Source organism: Fundulus heteroclitus, unplaced genomic scaffold (genome assembly GCF_011125445.2).
Source record: "Fundulus heteroclitus isolate FHET01 unplaced genomic scaffold, MU-UCD_Fhet_4.1 scaffold_104, whole genome shotgun sequence".
Lineage (NCBI taxonomy): Eukaryota > Metazoa > Chordata > Actinopteri > Cyprinodontiformes > Fundulidae > Fundulus > Fundulus heteroclitus.
The window spans coordinates 694131-701442 of record NW_023396508.1 but is presented as its reverse complement, the minus strand read 5'-3'; positions in this window follow the sequence as shown (position 1 = coordinate 701442).

Genomic DNA, 7312 nt, shown 5'->3' with positions numbered 1-7312 from the left:
CTCCAGCCAATGCGGGTCAAACTCAGCAATTTTGTATGTGAAATAAAGGTCAATAGAGATAATCAAGTTTCCAGTCTAATATCTCCTTTCATTACTTCTCTTAAGCTATAATTTTAAAGTTTTTCTCAGTCGTGAGGGGCTTTGCATGAATGCGTTATTAAAGCCTCTGGGCTGCAGTGAACTTACATGACACTTGCCCCAATTCATACAGTCCTGAAGGTTAGCTTGAGCATTCATTTAGCCAAATCAATATCCTTTTATTTAGTATAGTGCTCTTAAATGCCGACTCTCGCCTTGTGACGGAAATATCAATGAGACTCTCCCAATAACGTCTTAAAGCACTCCATTTTGATCCATGAAAATATTCATCAGAGGGAAATGTTCGCCACACAAGTGTGAAAAATGGATGTGTCAGAAGAGAATGTGTCACCAGTGCAGGCTTTTAATATAATTATTAACTTTGACTTGCTGCTGTTTTTTAAAGGATGGAGAGCTTCAGTCTCTGGAGGTTTCCAGGAAATTTCTTTGGAAACTTTATTGCAAAGTGGCAGTGTTCAGATGTTTACCTTGTATTAGTTTACAGTATGTAGGCTCCATGCAATACCTGTTTTTATTTACATCCATCCATCCATTGTTTTCTCCTTATCTGAAATCGGGTTGTGGGGACAATGGGTCCAGGAGAGAAACCCAAATATCCCTCTCCCCAGCAACATCATCCAGCTAGTTCTGGGAGATCCCAAGGCATTTCCAGGCCTGGACAGGATACACAGTCCCTCCAGCTAGTTCTTGGTTTTCCTTGGGTTCGCCTCCCAGTGGGACATAACTGGAAACCCCAAAAAGGAAGAGGAAGGCGCTTATCCTGATCAGATGTTCAAACCACCTTAATTGACTACTTTCGATGGGGGGGGGGGGGGTCCCCCCAGCTTGATCTAATAACACCCAAAGTGCTAATCACAGACTCAGGAGTTAGTGTTATAAATGTTAGTGTTATAATGTTTTTTTTATCACCGAGCCTGTCTGCCTTCGTCCAGCCTGTCCGTGTACCGAACCGTATTTCTGTTCCCCGACTCTGTGCTCGGATTCTGTTCTGGACTTTTTCGGCTCTTCTGATTGCCCGGTTTTTCACTTAAGACTGTTTTTCGACCTCGAGCTCTGTCTTGGCCTGCTCATCATTACTGACTGTTTGTTTGTCTTGGTTCCTACCCACAACGTTCTGTAAAATAAACCTTCTTAAAACATACCTCTTGTCTTGCTGAATACTGGGTCCATCTGTCCCCGTTCATTTCACAAGGGGTCATTAGCTTTGTTTCAAAAGGTTGGGGAGGTAGGACAAGTGATAAGTATGTGACCGAGAATAGTTGCTATCTTGACCTGTTGTCCCCTGTGGATGTGGTTCTTGCTGACAGGGGGTTTAATGTACCATATTCTTTAGGACTTGTTAATGCACAACTCAAGATACCTGCCTTTACAAAAGGTAAACCACAGCTTCATCCAGAAGAAGTTGAGTCATCACGGGGACTGGCAGCTGTGCGCATCCATGTGGAGAGTATTACAGGACTATTTTGCAAGGAATCATATCACAGTGTTATTCAGCCTCAGATGAACTCACCCCACTAGACAAAATGGTGAAAGTGTATTGTGCCCTTTGTAATCTTTGACTTCCTGTTGTTCCACCAGAGTAATGACATGCAGCATTAACTATCCCAAAATGAAACAATGCACTGTACTGTAATGTTTCATTATTACAGTATTTAATATGTTAATGGTGTACTACTGAAGAGAAACATAAGTGAAACATGACCATTTTTCAATTGTGATTTTATTAACTGATAAAATTTAAGACAAGATAAAACAAGACAAGATAACCATCCCACCTCATCTTCTTCTCCTCACAATGTACATTTAATTTGTAGTAGTTCTACTTGAAATAAAATCTCCACTGAAAGGAAAGATGGAAGGAGGTTTGTGAGGAGGAATGATGATGATGAGGAAGGGAAGGAGAGAGGCAGGAAGACAGGCGGAAGGTTCTAATTTCAATTCTCTTGCTACAGTAAATCAGAATAACAGAATTGGAATTAGAACATCCCTCCTCTCCTGCGTCTCTCCTTCCCTTCCTTCCTCTCCACATCAACTATGCTTTTCCCTCTCCCCTCAGTGTAGTTATTATTTCAAGTAGGGACAGTATATCATTAGAATAAAAACACATGGGAACAAAACATCAGGATGAATATTAATACATTTTTTATGTTAGTTTTGAACAGTGCCTATTGTGTAACTGCAGTTCCTCACTGTTGCTTTATTTTCCTGCATTCATAACATTTCCACACTCTTGGAACCCCTGTGAGCTGCAAGCAAGACTTGTGAATGTGTCCTCGTTTGCAGTGTTTTGATGCACAGGTGACTACATCCTCTGGAGTTCCCTGTGGTTCAATACAGTAACATCCTGAATGGGGCTGTTGCTCTGAGGTTGGAGAAACCACTGTGCTGGGTACTATGTTGTACTTTCCAAAAAGTTCTGTCAAGAGTCTACTTTTGACTACACTACTCTGCTGTACATCTCACAGAATAACACATCAGACTGAATGCATAGAATAAACATTTCAGTGGGTCTTCCTGTTTGATAAAGCCTCTAGTTAATGTGCCTTAGGTTATCTGGTCTATCTCTGTAGTTATACTGCTATAGACTTAGGCTGCTGGAGGACCTCAAGCTCTATGTCTCTCACTCTGCTACATTGTCCTACTGTTCTCCAATTTTGCAATATTTGTAGTTATTTAAACTTTCATTTTAATGTTATCTCTCTTTTTCTCTTCATAGTAGCTACATCTGACATATGTGCTGTTTAGCTGTGACACCATCCAGGGGTGCAGATCGTCTGCCATTACCCTCTCTAACAGAAAAAAGATTCCTGGATCAATGCTTCTGTGCTTTTTGTATCTCTATCTTCTCTTACCATAAGTCGGTCGTGTCAGATGGCCTTTCACAATGAGTTTTCCTCTACACCATTGTCAGGATTTGTTTACCGATGAACTCAGAACACACACACGGGACAAAAGTTTGAGAGATTTATTGATGGGAAGATGATGCGTGGTAGATGATGAAACCAGAGGAGCAGGATTACAGAGGCTCAGAGGTGCAGGTGATGGCAGGAGCTGATGGCCCGGAGCGAGAGTCCATTATAATCAAGGTGACCGGGAAGCTCAGTGCTGCGTGGCTAGCAGACCCTGTGGCAACACCAGGGCACAGATCAGAACTTCTCCAGGGCGGCTAGTCAGGTTAGCAGTTCTCTGGATTCACCAAGACACAGAGCAGAACTTCTCCAGGAACAAACAGTAGAGTGAAGAGTCTTTAGAGAGACTGGCAGGACTAACCTTAAACAAGAGAGCAAAAAACAAATCTTCCAAGGCAAAACAGGGACTGGCATGGAGAGGTAGATAACAGAAGACAGACCGGCACTAGAGTGAGACAGAGGGAGGCTTAAATAGGGAGACTAGCAGGTGAAATGCATCTGACTGAATAATTACCAACATGTGTGACTGACTGCAAAGGGGGTGAAGGGAAAGCATAAGTAAGGGGAATGGAGGAGATAAGACTAACAGAAATAAAAGTCAAATCATAACTAGAACCTAAAAAGAGATAAAAACTGAAAACTAATATTAAACAGAAAGCTAAGTCAAAACTCAACCATGACAACCATTGCATCACACATGCTTGGTATGAGGGATTGCTGCAGAGCCAACAACTCTACGTTCCTTCATGAGAAGTGAATGCTGCTTGTCAAAGACTCCATGTGATCTGATGGGTTTCCTTAGACAGCTAACTTTTTGACTGAGCTGTCTGGATGATTTGATTGAAGTTTACTTTATAAAGTGCCATGTGTTGTGAATTGGTGTTAAATAAATAAAACTGAAATGAAGGGCTCATTCCAAAACCCTTTTGGCAATCAAGCTTTAGATCATGTGCAAAGTAAATAATGCATAGACTGAACTGGGCTTCAGCACAGGCCAAAACCATGTTCCAGGCTTTATATGTGGTGATGACAGGGCTTGGAGATTTTGCATTCAAATTTACCTTTACTTGACCATTTCTTGGTGTTTGAATATCCTACAAACAGCAAGGGATTTATTTAGAATATCTCCATTTTTGAAAAACCCAGCGTTTCCACTCACTGGACCACAATGGTGGCTTGATCATTTCTAGCTCACTGGCTTGTTCTTTCCCATCAGCCTTGCTTTGTTTTGTTGTCTGCTGGTGCGTGACAGTGACGCGACTAACAAACCAAACTGAGGAACGTTTAACACCTTCACTGTTACGCCAGTTCAGGATGTGATAGACTGCATCTGCCATGATGCAATGTGGTCAAAATGGCCACCAACTCCCATCATGCAACACGGTCAAAATGGCCACCGGCCATAACGACGAGATAATGTTGCTGGGGGGGGGGGGTAAAAGCGCTGAAAGCTCTGCGTTCATTCTTTTTTACTTGGCACTCTGAAAGGGATTCCCCCCCACGTGCCACGTGCTCGATTTCTCGCTGGACCGAGATCTTCCGAAGCAACTCATTCCTGCTTAATGTGCAGGAGGTCAACTTTAAAAAGTACTTTGAATCCGCCTCAATCAAAGACTGAGAGACTCTTATCTCCCAGTGACCCCGCCGCGGGTCGATTTTTCCATCTTTTCCCCTTGTTTTTTTCTTTTCTGCTTCTTAAATTCAGTTCAGTCTGTCCGTAACTTTCAAATTTGCGCACTTTCCTGGAATCCTTTCTCTAGGAGTAAGACTGCCCCTTTCCCAAAGCTCGCCCTATACACTAGCTGTGCACTGAAGACGTCATTAGGACCTCCTCCTCGCGCATCGCGCAAGGTCGTAGGTTGGGTGTCGTCATAGGTGCCATCTTGGGAAGGTGCAGCGTAGCTAAGTTATTAGCTAGCTTGTTGGAAAACATTGAAGCATCCATCCAGTTTCTCAGAGCTGTTTTGTCTTTCAATGCTGCTACGTCAAGTGCCGACGTCTTGAATGTGATGTTAAACAACTGTGAGTTGAACTAAGATTTGCTACCTCTCATTTTAATGCATTTTTTACTTGTTAATTTTCCTATATTTTTGCATGTTTATTTTAGTAGTGAGTAGAGTTTCCTAGGTTGTTGAATTAGAATAATTACTGTAACAGGAAGTTGTTTTGGTTCAATAAAAAAATAACGTGTGGAATAGTAATTGTTTGTGTTTATTTCGATCCAGAGTTTGCGTGGTCTTCAGGATACAGAGCTATCTCTATTTACATTGGATTGGTGATAAAGGAGTAAGATTAAACTCTAATTGCAGTTATAATTTGAGTTATCAACGCTTGCTGGATAAATCTCATCGGTCAGAAACCGATCAGATCACCTTGTTCCAGCATAAATGAGTTCATAACAGCTAATTGATAAATGCATTATTGGTATTAATCATTACAAGCTTATAGCCCTGGGATCACCACCATTTGAACCATATTTTGTTATAGCTACAATTTGAGTTTGAATGAACTATTATTAAAATTATAATAGCAAATTATAATAAATAATAATATTCAATCAAACAGTTTTCTGGCATAACATCACCATTAAAGAGCTAAAAAAACAAATCCATAAGAAGTTTACTGTGGTTAAATCCAATGTTATTTCATAATGTTGACACCATTAATAGATTACATTTTAAAACAATGTCAGATTGACATTTCGACTGTAAGGCTAACTTCCCAAGCACAGATTGATGTAGTTGGAACAGTAGAATATAAACCTTTACGTCGATGTAGTAGATGAATTGTTACACCCCTACTGGCAACGCATGCAAAGAACGCTGGACATATGCTCACATGGAGGCTTTAAAAACATCTGGCAGTAGCTGACTGTGGAATATGAAAGTGTCATGATATTTTTCTAGGATGAATCCGGACACAGCCTGCACACACAGAGCTAGTTCTTAGGAGTAAGTTTATTGAATAGTGTGGAAGATGGATGAAGATGGAACCCAGAGTCTTTCAACAGACGGAGGTGTAGGGTGCAGAAGCTGGCCGGCAGGAGGCGTGTAGAGAGACTGACCGGGAGGCACTCTGGAGCCGAAGACTAGAGACCAGGACGGAGCATCTGAGCCGAGGACTTGAGACCAGAACATCAGAGCCGAGGACTTGAGACCAGAACATCAGAGCCGAGGACTTGAGACCAGAACAGCTCACCAGGAGTTGAGAACAGAAGTTGGAACTTGAGAGCAGAACGGAACCCGGGAGTCGTGAACAGGAGTTGAGAACTTGAGTGGGAACAGAGCTGAGCTGGATCTAGGCAGTGACTGGAACAAAAACAAAGCTGAAGGAAAGTCTATTGGCTGACTGGAACAAAAAACAAAGTTGAAGTAAGTCTTCTGGCTGACAGTAACAAAAAACTGAGCTGACAAGGATTCTGGCAGAGACGAAGCGGGAGTGAACACTATGGACCGGCGACTAGAACAGAATGAGGTGAGTCTTATAAAGAGGTGAACACAGGTGGCAACAGATCAGGGGTAATTGCAGCCTGACAGGTGACGGGAATAAAGACTAATTCGTGTCCAGAGGTGTGACTAATAGTTGAGCGAGGGAGAGCTGAGTGAACTGCAAAATAACAAAGAAGCCAGACAAAACTTAAACCATGACAGAAAGTGGAATATGCTGGAAGACCATCATCTTTTTCCTCATGGAAGTAGAGTTTGCTGAACAATAAAAAAGATTATGCTCCAAAACTGATACATTGAATCACAACGCAAATGTGCAGCTGCTCACATGACAAAGGCAAATGTGACAACACAGGAAATGGTTAGACTCTGAGGGATTCAAGGGGATCTAAAATCGTTGTTCAAACTGTTAAATATGGTGGTTGTTGCATTATGCAGAGGTTCTGTCCAGCTGCAGACAGCAAGAAAGCCATCTATCCAAATAAAAACTACCATTTCTGATAGGAGAATATCCATCAGAAATCGACCAGAAGCTGGTTGATGGCTTTAAAATGTGTGTGCTCAAGCCTGTATATGTGATTGTAATTGGAGCCCCATTGAAGTTTTTTTTTTTATTTTTTTTTTTATCTGATTTCAATCGTAAAAACTCACACGGAAAGAAGAGACAATTAGAAGAATTTTGCTGATACAATATTTTAAGACTTTGGCGCTCAGACCTCGGCAGGAAACATTCATGCTGAATTATACTTCAATATGCATAAGCAGGTGTATGAGAATAGGCATGTTCCCCCCAGGCCTGAAACTGGTGGTGGAGTGGAGATAGATGAAGTTGGTTTAGTCCAGAGAGGATGGTTTGCG